The sequence below is a fragment of the Ambystoma mexicanum genome, chromosome 7p (assembly GCF_040938575.1).
Source record: "Ambystoma mexicanum isolate Mex_15411 chromosome 7p, UKY_AmexF1_1, whole genome shotgun sequence".
In the NCBI taxonomy this organism is placed as follows: Eukaryota; Metazoa; Chordata; class Amphibia; order Caudata; family Ambystomatidae; genus Ambystoma; species Ambystoma mexicanum.
The window spans coordinates 200,999,994-201,015,279 of NC_090939.1; positions in this window are offsets into that span (position 1 = coordinate 200,999,994).

Sequence of the window (15,286 nt, forward strand, 5' to 3'; positions counted from 1 at the left end):
TTTTAAGGGAGTGTATATCTTTTAGTGACCGTGTTTTTTAATTGCTTATTATTAGTGCCTGTGTGTTTCTCTAGATGTGGTTTTAAATAAATAATTATATCTCTTTTACACCAAGCCCTGGTCAGTGTTTACCTGTTCTACTGTGTTCTCTTGACCTATTGTGAATACTCTGTATACTGCCTAACTCTTCTTGAGGGAAGTCTGACTGCTCAGCCACAGCTACCAAGTGAATCTGTGTGGTACAGACTGCTACCAAGTGGGTTTACTGCCAAACACCTGTAGTCCTAAATCTTTTGCAGTGGTCCCAGAGGGAACTGCACAGGTTTCTGCCTAACAGTCATTCCAGAATTGATCTCTTCCTTCTGTCGGCTGGGCTCATGGTGAAAATTCTCGGCGTGCAGATACTGCAGCGCACGCTTTCTGACCTCTCCCCGGTGATACCGGGTGATACCGGACATAACTCTGCAGCCTGCCCTCCCCCGCTTTAAGTCAGAGGCACTACACGCAGGCCGATTCATGGAATAATTAGCGCGGCGCAAGTGGGCAAAAACGTGCGAATCGCAGTGGAATAGCGAAAATCGAACGAAAAGAAGCGCACGTCGATTCATGGAAGGCCGTGCGCGAGAAAACCAGCGCATGTGCGATAAAAAAGTGCGCGGCGCACGTTGGCGCACAGGCCATCTAACAGCGTGCGCCAGGTCACAGCGAAAATCGCACAGGCCACAGCGAAATTTGCACATAGCGCGGCGCACGCAACAAAAGTAGGCGGAACACGGGCGTAACACTCGGAATGGGGAACAACTTGCCAAAACGTGGGCGTCACGGGGGAAGTACAGGGCACAAGTGCGCGGAACGCCCACACGCTCGCCTACAACACATATTCATGGAATAGAATAGGGCAAAAAAGCGCACGCTCAAACCAGCGCACAGGCACAAACACGACCGCCACAAGAAAGCAGGCGGTAGCGTCTCTGCGGCTGTAAGAAATGTGCGCCAAAAGGTGCGCCAACAAATAGCACCCATATACTGCCATGATGAATGTCCTATACTGTGGCCCTCCTGGACAAATGACGTGCAAAGGGGTACCCACAAACACGGACACGCTGACAAAAAATACGTGTGCGTGTATACCGGGGTGCGCGGGAAGTCTCACACGCGATTTGGCCGGGTACGTGGATTTCAGGGGTGCGCGGGAAGTTCCACACGCGATTCCATCAGGGTAGGTGTATTTCAGGGGTGCGCGGGAAGTCCCACACGCGATTACAGCAGGGTACGTGTATTTCAGGGGTGCGCGGGAAGTTCCACACGCGAATAGCCTGGGCGCGTGTATTTCAGGGGTGCGCGGGAAGTTCCACACGCGAATAGCCTGGGCGCGTGTATTTCAGGGGTGCGCGGGAAGTCCCACACGCGATTACAGCAGGGTACGTGTATTTCAGGGGTGCGCGGGAAGTTCCACACGCGAATAGCCTGGGCGCGTGTATTTCAGGGGTGCGCGGGAAGTTCCGCACGCGAATGGCCTGGGCGCGTGTATTTCAGGGGTGCGCGGGAAGTCCCACACGCGATTACAGCAGGGTACGTGTATTTCAGGGGTGCGCGGGAATTTCCACACGCGAATAGCCTGGGCGCGTGTATTTCAGGGGTGCGAGAAAACCAGCGCATGTGCGATAAAAAAGTGCGCGGCGCACGTTGGCGCACAGGCCATCTAACAGCGTGCGCCAGGTCACAGCGAAAATCGCACAGGCCACAGCGAAATTTGCACATAGCGCGGCGCACGCAACAAAAGTAGGCGGAACACGGGCGTAACACTCGGAATGGGGAACAACTTGCCAAAACGTGGGCGTCACGGGGGAAGTACAGGGCACAAGTGCGCGGAACGCCCACACGCTCGCCTACAACACATATTCATGGAATAGAATAGGGCAAAAAAGCGCACGCTCAAACCAGCGCACAGGCACAAACACGACCGCCACAAGAAAGCAGGCGGTAGCGTCTCTGCGGCTGTAAGAAATGTGCGCCAAAAGGTGCGCCAACAAATAGCACCCATATACTGCCATGATGAATGTCCTATACTGTGGCCCTCCTGGACAAATGACGTGCAAAGGGGTACCCACAAACACGGACACGCTGACAAAAAATACGTGTGCGTGTATACCGGGGTGCGCGGGAAGTCTCACACGCGATTTGGCCGGGTACGTGGATTTCAGGGGTGCGCGGGAAGTTCCACACGCGATTCCATCAGGGTAGGTGTATTTCAGGGGTGCGCGGGAAGTCCCACACGCGATTACAGCAGGGTACGTGTATTTCAGGGGTGCGCGGGAAGTTCCACACGCGAATAGCCTGGGCGCGTGTATTTCAGGGGTGCGCGGGAAGTTCCACACGCGAATAGCCTGGGCGCGTGTATTTCAGGGGTGCGCGGGAAGTCCCACACGCGATTACAGCAGGGTACGTGTATTTCAGGGGTGCGCGGGAAGTTCCACACGCGAATAGCCTGGGCGCGTGTATTTCAGGGGTGCGCGGGAAGTTCCGCACGCGAATGGCCTGGGCGCGTGTATTTCAGGGGTGCACGGGAAGTCCCACACGCGATTACAGCAGGGTACGTGTATTTCAGGGGTGCGCGGGAAGTTCCACACGCGAATAGCCTGGGCGCGTGTATTTCAAGGGTGCGCGGGAAGTTCCACACGCGAATAGCCTGGGCGCGTGTATTTCAGGGGTGCGCGGAAAGTCCCACACGCGATTACAGCAGGGTACGTGTATTTCAGGGGTGCGCGGGAAGTTCCACACGCGAATAGCCTGGGCGCGTGTATTTCAGGGGTGCGCGGGAAGTTCCACACGCGAATAGCCTGGGCGCGTGTATTTCAGGGGTGCGCGGGAAGTCCCACACGCGATTACAGCAGGGTACGTGTATTTCAGGGGTGCGCGGGAATTTCCACACGCGAATAGCCTGGGCGCGTGTATTTCAGGGGTGCGCAGGAAGTCCCACACGCGATTACAGCAGGGTACGTGTATTTCAGGGGTGCGCGGGAATTTCCACACGCGAATAGCCTGGGCGCGTGTATTTCAGGGGTGCGCGGGAAGTACCACACGCGAATAGCCTGGGCGCGTGTATTTCAGGGGTGCGCGGGAATTATCACACGCGATTTGGCTTGGTACGTGTATTACAGGGGTGCGTGGGAAGTTACACACGCGATTAGGCTGGGTGGGTCCTCACAGGTGTTCCCTGTACACCCTCCACGGCCCCTGCAGGCAGCCCACAAAACAAGGGACTACCCTGCACACCTGCTCATGTCTCCCACCACCCCCACCCCCCACCATCCAGGGGCAGCCTCCACCAGGCCCCCACTCATGTCTCCCACCACCCCCACCCCCCACCATCCAGGGGCACCCTCCACCAGGCCCCCACCCATGTCTCCCACCACCCCCACCCCCCAGCATCCAGGAGCACCCTCCACCAGGCCCCCACCCATGTCCCCTATCACCCCCACCCCCCAGCAGTGCAGGGGCACCCTCCACCAGGCCCCCACTCATGTCTCCCACCACCCCCACCCCCCAGCATCCAGGGGCACCCTCCACCAGGCCCCCACCCATGTCTCCCACCACCCCCACCCCCCAGCATCCAGGGGCACCCTCCACCAGGCCCCCACCCATGTCCCCTATCACCCCCACCCCCCACAGTGCAGGGGCACCCTCCACCAGGCCCCCACTCATGTCTCCCACCACCCCCACCCCCCCAGTAACCAGGGGCAGCCTCCACCAGGCCCCCACTCATGTCTCCCACCACCCCCACCCCCCCAGTAACCAGGGGCAGCCTCCACCAGGCCCCCACCCATGTCTCCCACCACCCCCACCCCCCCGCCACAAGGGGCACCCTCCACCAGGCCCCCACTCATGTCTCCCACCACCCCCACCCCCCACCATCCAGGGGCACCCTCCACCAGGCCCCCACCCATGTCTCCCACCACCCCCACCCCCCAGCATCCAGGGGCACCCTCCACCAGGCCCCCACCCATGTCCCCTATCACCCCCACCCCCCAGCAGTGCAGGGGCACCCTCCACCAGGCCCCCCCTCATGTCTCCCACCACCCCCACCCCCCCAGTAACCAGGGGCAGCCTCCACCAGGCCCCCACTCATGTCTCCCACCACCCCCACCCCCCCAGTAACCAGGGGCAGCCTCCACCAGGCCCCCACTCATGTCTCCCACCACCCCCACCCCCCCGCCACCAGGGGCACCCTCCACCAGGCCCCCACTCATGTCTCCCACCACCCCCACCCCCCCAGTCACCAGGGGCACCCTCCACCAGGCACCCACACATGTCTCCCACCACCCCCACCCCCCAGCATCCAGGGGCACCCTCCACCAGGCCCCCACCCATGTCTCCCACCACCCCCACCCCCCAGCATCCAGGGGCACCCTCCACCAGGCCCCCACCCATGTACCCTATCACCCCCACCCCCCAGCAGTGCAGGGGCACCCTCCACCAGGCCCCCACTCATGTCTCCCACCACCCCCACGCCCCCAGTAACCAGGGGCAGCCTCCACCAGGCCCCCACTCATGTCTCCCACCACCCCCACCCCCCCAGTAACCAGGGGCAGCCTCCACCAGGCCCCCACTCATGTCTCCCACCACCCCCACCCCCCCGCCACCAGGGGCACCCTCCACCAGGCCCCCACTCATGTCTCCCACCACCCCCACCCCCCCAGTCACCAGGGGCACTCTCCACCAGGCACCCACACATGTCTCCCACCACCCCCACCCCCCAGCATCCAGGGGCACCCTCCACCAGGCCCCCACCCATGTCTCCCACCACCCCCACCCCCCAGCATCCAGGGGCACCCTCCACCAGGCCCCCACCCATGTCCCCTATCACCCCCACCCCCCAGCAGTGCAGGGGCACCCTCCACCAGGCCCCCACTCATGTCTCCCACCACCCCCACCCCCCACCATCCAGGGGCACCCTCCACCAGGCCCCCACCCATGTCTCCCACCACCCCCACCCCCAGGCATCCAGGGGCACCCTCCACCAGGCCCCCACCCATGTCCCCTATCACCCCCACCCCCCAGCAGTGCAGGGGCACCCTCCACCAGGCCCCCACTCATGTCTCCCACCACCCCCACCCCCCCAGTAACCAGGGGCAGCCTCCACCAGGCCCCCACTCATGTCTCCCACCACCCCCACCCCCCCGCCACCAGGGGCACCCTCCACCAGGCCCCCACTCATGTCTCCCACCACCCCCACCCCCCCAGTCACCAGGGGCACCCTCCACCAGGCACCCACACATGTCCCCCTGCCCCCAGGTCCTGACGATGCTCAATCATGGCAGTAATGGGCAGCATACCCAGCACAAACACCCAGGCAAGGATTGCATCCACCCACATAGTGAATGCAATTACATGATACAACCCCAATGGCAAGTATGTAAATGAACACATGTCCGTCACACACACATACACAATGGGTGCAAGTGAATGTCAAAACCCATATCATGACATGTATGAAACCAATGAGAAAATACCACAAGTGAAAGTAAAAAAAAATTGTATTAAAGATGTGAAATAAGTAAACAAATCAAACACACAACAATGGGGATAACAAAAGAAAAGGTCCATGTCCGAGAACAAATGTAAAAAAAAATAAAAACAAAGTAATCCAAAAACAAATTTTGTCCAAAGCAAAATCATGTGGAAGTAAAATAATGAAAAACCATTTCCTCATGGTGAACACAATAATCAATAAAAAAAATTCTTCTTCAATAAGCAAACTATATACACGAAAATTCCAGGGTCCATGAGCCCAACACCATAAATGAAACCTACTACTACCTAATGAAAATAATATATACAAAGAAGTAGCCATTGTCCAAGCGGTCCAAAAATAAAAAAATTAATAAAGGAAACCTAACACTAACTAACTAAATAACTATATACAAAGGCAGCGGGCAAGTCCTGCGGCTCACTCGGTGATGTTGCTGGCCAGGGCATCATCGAACTCCATGTCGATGTCCTGGAGGCGGGACTCTGTCCTGACCCCGAGGTCTCGCAGGGATAACCCCATGTCCAGCTCAAACTCCCTGCGAGCTTCCTCGAGGCACTCAGCCCGCCTCAACGCCCGACGCATGGAGAACTCCGCCCTGACCATGGCGAGCCGCTCCTCTTCCGCCCGCTGCCGCTCCGCACCTATCCGCTGGACCAACTGCTCCCACACGGAAGACACCACCATCCCAGGGTTGCCCTGCCCTCCGGCCGATGCCTGCCCCTCTGATCTTGATGGCCCCGAGCCATGATGCCTCCCACGTCGAGCCCGCTGCTGCCTCCGACGCCACTGCCTCTGCCAGCACGACGGCATCCAGGCTGATGGAAACCACCGACGCCGTCGTGCACGTGCCCTGCCTGATGATGCTGTCACATCTTCCATCTGCTGGGGTCCAGTTGCTGTGTTGTCCACCCCTGCTGGACCTCCGACTCCCAACTGTGGCAGGGATGGGATCCCCACCGAGCTGGCTGCATTGGTCGGGGCAGGTCCACAGGGGGCCCTGGTGGCATCTGGGCTGGAAGACGGCAAGGGGAACGACTGGTGGATAGCCTGCACAGAGGAGGAGAGGGCCGCCACATTGGCCAACACATGCAGGAAACCCCCGAACATGGCCGATCCCAATTGGGCCACGTCGGCACGGTGCACTTCGTGATGACGTGCGTGTTCCTCCCGGGAAGCACGCACGGCATCACGAATCACAGCCGTGCGCATCGCGACCCCAATCAGGACCTTCTCCGCACGGCCAGGGGTTCCCACGTCCGCAGGTGGAGGGGAGTCAGGTGACATGGACATCCCCTCTACCTGCGGACAGGCCTGGGACGGGCCATCCCTGCTGGTGCATGGTGGTGCACTCACAGGGTCAGGGACAGCGACATGCACAGGCCCCTCCACGGTGACCTGTGCTGCCTCCTGCCCCTGGCCCTGGACTGCACCACTTGCACCAGCAGGGATGCCCCCACCAGGCCCCATGTGTGCCCCAGTGGCGGCCTCCTCCTCCTCTGTGCAAACCACCAACCTGGATGGCTCCTCACCGTCTCCCACCGTAGCAGGCCCCTGTGGGGGCTCACCCACCCCTTCCGCTGCAGCCGTGGGGGCATCCCCGCCGCCTTGCTCCACAGCGCCGTCTCCGCCCTCTTCTTCACTAGCCGCTGCGTAGAGGGAGACAAAGAACACAAGCATCAGGGCACTGTACAATGGTCCCCTAGACAGGAAGCAATAGCAGATGAGCACCACTGTCAAAGTACACTTCCATCATGTCCCTCCACAACACATGGGTCAGTCCAGGCAAAACACACACAGTAACAGGCATGGTGCATGCCATGGACATTTCCATGCATGTCCAATGGACTCTTGAAACATTCAATGATATGTAACTCACATGCATCATGGCTCATGCCTATCACATGCACACACTTCACCTCAGTCACATCCATCTGGCCCCAAACACACCAAACACAGCGGATACAAGGGTAATTTGGCTGCTTCACTGAATCTGTGCATTGTCACACACATGTGTCATGCATCCATGGCATGCACAAGTCACAGACACGCAGGTCAGGCACACAGACATGGCTACCATATATGTACCTGGCATCAGCACCCATCCCTCACCCCCACCCATGTCCAGGTACAGAGACTGGCATGCTCTCATGTTCAAAATCTGCATAGGGCTCCCCATGCGGCATTTCAACACATGCAACAACCATGTGGATCACACATCACTGGTCGCACATGCATTACCATGATGTCCCTGCACACATACATGCATACATGGCCTATGGCACACATACAGGCAAGTATCATAGAACCAGCACACCGCAACATGCCCTGTCTCACACAGTAATTCTTGGACACTTACCGCTCAACTCCAGACGGGCCTCCCTCTCAAGGATCTGGGCGTGGAGCGCTGGGCGTACGCGTTCCAGGACCCTCATCTGGATGGAACTCATGCGGCCCCGGCCCCACTCCACGAGGCGCCGGGCCTTCACAAGGGTCCTGGACCTCAAGTCCTCCCAGCGCTTCTTGATCTTCAGGACGTCGCGGGTTGCCACCCCCTCCGCGTTGATGGCAACCACACAGTCGGCCCAGATCCTCTGCCGTCCTTCCTTGCTGGCGCGGGACGATCCAAAGAGGGCATCATACTGCCCCAGGACATGCTCCACCAGGACACCAACTTCGGTGACAGTGAAGCTGGTGCCCCTCTGCCCCTCTGGCCTGGGGTTGCCACTGGTGCCAGATGTGGAAGTGCCCGACATGGCAACCCCAGAGGCAGGTGTGGGTGGGCAACTGGGTCCTGGGGCTGGGCTGTGGAGCGATGTAATCCCAGTCGGGAGTCTTCAGTTCCAGCAGGGGTGGACACAGCAACTGGACCCCTGCAGATGGCTGATGTGCAGGCACCAAATGGCAGGGCACGGTGGCAGCAGGCAGGCAGGCAGCAGCAGATGGCACGTGGGAGGCTGCTCGGGGCACTGGGGGGCAGTAACTCGGCCTTCTGGGCAGGAGCGTGGTCTTCCGTGTGTTTTCGCGTGGCCAGCTTGATACGGAGTGATTTGGCACGTGAAAATCCTGCACGTCAGCGTGAAATCCGAGGAAAGGCCCTTAGCGCGTAAGCGCGTCAGCACGCATACGCGATTCTATTGGACCAGAGTCCCTCAGCGCGTAAGCGCGTCTGTGACGTGACCCGCACGGGTGTTCCCCACTCAGCACGTGATGACAGGGCACACGTGGAAATACTGCACGTCAGAGTGTCATCGCGTGTAATTGGACAAAAGTCCGGGTACACGCGATTGGCCTATGTACGTGTATTTAATGGGTGCGCGGGCACTTACACACGCAAGTACGTCAGCGAACCTGTATCCCGTGGTGCGTGTGAATTTCCACACGCTATTGGACTGGGAACTGGATTCCAGGGGTGCGCGGGTCACACGCTCGCCTAGAACACGCGCAAAGCATAAATTTGCGGACTTTAACAATAACAAGCTCAGACGCCAGGATGAACATACCGTTCCTAGCAGCAGTGGCAGTGGGCTACCAAAGGAGGAGGAGGAGGATAGTCAGGGCCAGAATATTCACACCCAGAACCAGCCTTTTCGGGATGCCTGATGACCAGGTGTATGGGAGGTACAGGTTTCCACCACACATTATACTGGACCTGGTGAGTGAGTGGGAGGATGACCTCACATCACCCACCCTGTGCTCCCAAGCACTCAGCCCTCTGGAGAAGGTCCTCAATGTACTGCACTTCTTAGCCACTGGATCATTTCAGCGGACAAGTGCCATAGTGGGTGGGGTGTAACAGGCCACCCAGTCACGCTGCCTACACCAGGTCTTGAACATCATCACTGCACGCCCATCAGTCCGCAGGCACATATACCTGCCCAGAACACCTGCAGAAAGGCATGCTGCCGCCCTGGATTTTTACGCTGTGGCACGATTCCCCAAAGTGCTAGGTGCCATCGACTGCAACCATGTGGCTCTACGTCCCCCCAGGGCATCTGAGCACATCTATAGGAACCGCAAGCACTGGCATTCCATCAACGTGCAGGTAGCATGTAATGCCAAGGGAATCATCACCTCAGTATATGCCAACTATCCCGGCTCCACCCACGACAGCTTCATTTACCGAATGTCCACCCTAAGCCGGGACCTAGAAGCTGGGCGGCATGGCGATACATGGCTGCTTGGTGAGTATGTATGCCACTGCACATGCATGCATATTGGATACTGAGCAAGGTCACAACCCCACCAATGATACCAATCACCACCTCCACAGGGGACAGTGCCTACCCTCTCAGCCCACACATGATGACGCCAATTCGGAACCCCACCACGCCACCCCAGGTAAGATATAACACAGCCCACATTACAACCAGGGGCATAGTGGAGCGCACATTCGGAGTGCTAAAGTCACGCTTTCGCTCCCTTGACCGTTCTGGCGGGCAGCTGTTATACGCTCCCCCAGTAGTGTGCAGGATCATAGTGGCAGCATGTGTCCTGCACAACGTTGCAACACGCCGGGGCCTGGCCGTGGACATGGTGGTGGCCCCACATCCCCACCCACATGCACAGCCGCTGCGCATGGGAGGGGAAAGGGCACGGGGGGAGGCAGCCCGTACACAGCTAGTGGCTAATTACTTCACATAGAAATCACACCCCTGTGGAGTGCACACTGCCCTGGCACATTCCATCTGACAATCAATGATGACTCAACCTGACACTGATCCTGAATGTCTGGAGAATGAACCGGGAATACCATGTCAGCCTGAGATTGTTCACCTGGAAGTGTCACAATGTGTGCATCCCTACCCACACAGACACCACCAATGCAGTTTTGTGAAGTTACACATTGAAGCAGCTAAAATGAATACCCACTTGCAAAATGCAACAAGAGGACCGTGCCATGTCAGCCAACCCAACCCCAGCACCGCCACACGACACACCGTGCCATGTCATGCTAATTGCTGGTAAACAAAGTAATCCCCACAACATGACATCAGTCTCACTATGTACAGTGTCCCTATTAGAAACCTGCAACACCTGAAATGCTCACAGCAATGCCGGACCAACAACATACTTGAGCACGTACTACCATTAACATGACATCACAAATGTTACATATTAGTAGTCTCACCACCTGGAAATGCCTGCACTCCCACCACTACCAACTGTGCAGTGTTGTCGCCATGTAGAGTTGTAGGTGCACTGCTGCCAACATGGACCCCATCTCCAGACTAGAGGTCCTTGTGTGGACATGAGGAAGGCACCTGCAAATTGGGAGGTAGACACAGAAGAAGAGTTACACATCAATGCAACATGCAGTGTACAACACAACAGCAATATGCACTAGGAATGTATACACAGTATTGACTACAGACTGGCCACACAGCTCATGGGAGTCCAACGTCACTGTGTAATTCACTGTCACTTGGGCACACCCTTTGCAAGCCCATGGAAACGGGAAGCAGGAGGGGTGTGTGTGACTCAAACACAAGCATCTGAACCAAATACATTACAAGCCTGCATGTGCCCAGCCACAATGCAGTGTATGCCCACAGGAACCACGGAAGCCAACAGATCGTCCCAAAAAAATTGGGAATAAAAGAAATCAAAATAAAAATAAAAATAAGAAACAATCAAAAATGGCCATTGATGGGCCCGGGGGGGTTGGGGAGGCCACCCAGGGGGTCCGAGGACAGGATGCACACCAGAACCCACCTGCGTGGATCCTGGGAAGATAAAACACCTCCATGGGCTCATGGCCCACACGGCTACCCTATTGTGGGAGTATCACTGCTGTCGCTATTATCACCCTGTGCAGCTGCATCCGGAGGTGGTTGCACTATGGGAGGCAGCCCACGCAAGGCCCTAGTCTGCTCCTCCATGGCTGCAAGCATGCGGGTGTGGTAGGTCTGGTTCTGGAGGATGAGTGTGCGGAGGTCCCCATGCAACAACTCACGGGATGCCCGGACCTCCGCCCTCGTTGCCTGCATCTCAGCTGAGAGCATACGGGTGAGACGCTCCAGCTGCTGTTCTGTCCTTTGGTGTGTTGAAGCCACAAGCTCAACAAGAGTCGTCCTGAGGTGAAGGAGCTCCTGCCTCAGGGCTTCCCTGTGGCCCTGGGACTCAATGGAGATGGCCTCCTGCAGAGTCGCCAGTGCCGCGCGCCTGTCCCTGTTGGACCCCAACATGTCCTCCCTGTGTGACTGGCAGATGGAGTCGGTTGCCTGCTCTAGTCGCTCCATCAGCCTTTCTGGGGGGACAATGGAAGTGGCCACCCTATCCATGGCCTGAGCCATCATCTCGGATGATGCAGCCTGTTGGGTTGCCATACCGTAAATGGATTGCTCCCATGCGGTATTGCCAGGTGGCGTACGGCCACCACGTCGGCGGGCACCACACCTGTCTGGGGCAAGGCGAACTGCGCCTTGCTGTGCCGGCACTGCCTGAGGCTGCAGGACTGCATTCCCCCTCTGATCTGCTGGCCCAGGAACAGGATCAGATGTCGCGGAGTGTGACCCTGCATCCGTAACCACCAAAGGCGTAGCTGCCAACACTGACATCCCCATGGAGGGTTCTGACCCTGGTGCAGGTGGGTGAGACAGAACAGAATCCCTCCCTGGAACACTCACCTGCGACGGCACGTAGGTCTCATCCGAATCAACACCTGAGTACAGCTCGGGGGAGGTGCAGCCAGAGACACCCCTTGAGAGCACGACCTGCAGCACTTGTGGGTTCTCCCCCACCACCACACCACGTCCCTCACTGGTGGTTGGTCGGCCCTCGGACCCCTCCTGGGTCTGCACCATCTCCACAACCCCAGCAGTATCAGGTGCGTCTTCCCCTGCAAAGACATGAAAACAAAGAAATGGAAACAGGCATTAGCACCATGGCACACAATGAGGGCTGAGAAGCAAGAGAAACAGTACTTGATTGACACATGTCCCACATGACTAAAACCCTCCCATGCATGCACCCTCACTGCGTATGAAGTGCAGGCAAATGGCACACACTGATGACACCAAGATGGAAGATGAACACATTTTCTGCATGCTGCCTGGCAGTGGCATCACACATTGGCCTGTGATTGCCAGGTGAAACACACATGCCATCACACAGATGGCATGTACCATTGCTATTGAGTGAAGATGGAGAGGAGGGCAGCACCTATTCATTCAGTCCAGTTCCCGCATGTAATTGCTTTTCTAATTCTAACAGGTCAGATTTTTCACCTGGAGCTGCCAGTCTGAAATGGTCCAATTGCACAGGGACATGTGTGTACAAATGATATCCAGGTAACAAAGTCACTCCACTTTACCATACCCATGTCAGACAAGTGACTAGTGGACAGCGACATGCCTAGTGAAAGTGGTGGAATGCAAACAAACTGACTGAATGAACAGTGAAAAATAAGCAAATATGTTGTGGCAAGGTGACACTTCAAGGGCAACTGGCGTGCAGTTGGGCTAGATGTCTACTGTTGGCAGAAGGGATACTGCTATGGCCAAATGCAGCTGCGCAGGAAGTATTGCATGAAGCACATGGCTGACCCATACGACTCAGGCGCACACACTCTCACCTGGCACACAAACAGAAGCCCTCACACACACACCATGCACATGGATGACACACACATGCATGTGCACTCACCGGACAATGCCTCGTAATCAGCCAGATCTCCCACGCCTTGGATCTGTTCCTCCGTGACGTAGGTCCCAGCGACTGACTCATGTGGAGTGAGTTCCATGTCTACTACTGGAGACCCACCTCCAGTCACTAGAGTTGTGGCATGACTTGAGGCCAGCTTACTCTTTGCCCTGCGCTTTAGGTCATTCCAGCGCTTATAGCAATCATTGGCTGTGCGCCTCACAATTCCAAGGGCACTTACGATGTCCGCAACGGTCTGCCAGTGTGCCTGGCGTTGTGCAGGTGTGGTCTTGGATCCTGCAACAATGACCATCTCGTTGTCATGTCCGGACACATACTCGACAAGTGCATTCAGTTCGTCATCCGTGAAGCTGGGCTTCCTGGACGGGCCGGACTGTGTAGCCGTGTCTGGGGCATCAGCCTGTGCCGGACGAGCACTCTTCCTCTTCCGCTTGTAAGGTGGTGGTGATCCTGAGTGTCCTGCGCCGCTCTGGACACTAGGGGCAGGAGCCCTGGTGGACTCTGTATCAGGAGTGTGGGATTGCACACTCAGCATGGGAGTTGGTGCAGGCATTGGCTCTAGTGTGATGGTGTCAGGGGGAATGTCAGCAGCATGGACTAGGACCGACACTGTCCTGGCTGGGTGTGTGAGGGCTGGGGTGGATGGAGCCGCAGCTGCCCCTGCAGCCTCTCCGCCCTGCCTCCTTGGTGCAGCAGATGACCTTGCTGCCCCAGATCCACGTGGCATGATGGCATCAACGTGCACCAGCGCACGTGTCGTAGCCCTGCTGACCTGGAAGTCAGCCATGGAGTCAGCCAGGTCTGGTGCCACAATGGGCTGGTCCAACAAGGGCTGAGCATGGATGGTGTCAGCCACATCAGCCTCAATGGGAGGGGGGGGGGGATTATGGGTGCCCGTGACTGGTCCTCCACACATGGGGGGACAGGCTCACCCTGCAAGTTACGACCACGTCCCCTACCGGATCCACCACGGCCACCACTTGTGGCTCTTCCACCTTTGCCACCCTTACGGAATCCTCGCCTCCCAGCCATGGCACTGATGTTAATGTGCGTATGGGAGTGGATGTAGACTATTGTCCTGGGCAATTGGGGGTCAAAGGGGTTGGGTACCAGATGGTAATTGTACCCTAGTGCTCTAGCAAGGCTGAATGTAACCCCTGGGGAAAGATGACGGGTCACGCAACGCACAGGAGGCCCAAAAAAGGGAGATGACGTGCACGCAACCCCTCCTAGACCACGTGTGCAGAAAGAAAAACCTGCACTACGCTGTGGCACCCAGTAACACAAGAATGAACGTATGCGTGTCACACGCAGCCTAGAATGACCTCTGAAGGGGTAGGCTACACACGGGGCAAGCACAGATGTTAGATACGTGCGTGACTCACCGTCTGCCTGGTAAACGAGCGTGTAAAAGGAGCACGTTTGGTTGGCAACACCCCCGCCAAAAGAAGATTTGTACGCTGTCTGAGGAGACAGGACAACAGTAGAAGGGAACACTGTTTGAGGGAACAGGCCCAGGTAAACCAGTAAAAGCAAAAGAAGAGAAAAAGCTGTCAGAGGTAACAGGGAATACGAACTTGAAACGCTGTGAAGTAAATCGCGTGTAAAACGACAAGAAGTACAGAATTCACCCACTCGCTCTCCACGAAAAGCACGTACAAGGAAGTGGTGTTCTACGCGTACCTTTTATACAGGCCCACACGCCAAGCGTCACTTACGCGGCGTGTACGCGCTAGGGCCATTTCCACCAATTACACGCTTTGTCACTTCTGCGTGTAGGGACATTTCCTCCAATTACACGCTTTGTCACTTCTGCGTGTAGGGCCATTTCCACCAATTACACGCTTTGTCACTTCTGCGTGTAGGGCCATTTCCACCAATCACACGCGATGAGACTCTGACGTGCAGTCTTTCCACGTGTGCTCTGTCATCACGTGCTGTGTGGGAAACACCCGTGCGGGTCACGTCACAGACGCGCTTCCGCGCTGAGGGCCTTTGGTCCAATAGAATCGCGTATGCGTGCTGACGCGCTTACGCGCTAAGGGCCTTTCCTCGATTTTCACGCTGACGTGCAGGATTTTCACGTGCCAA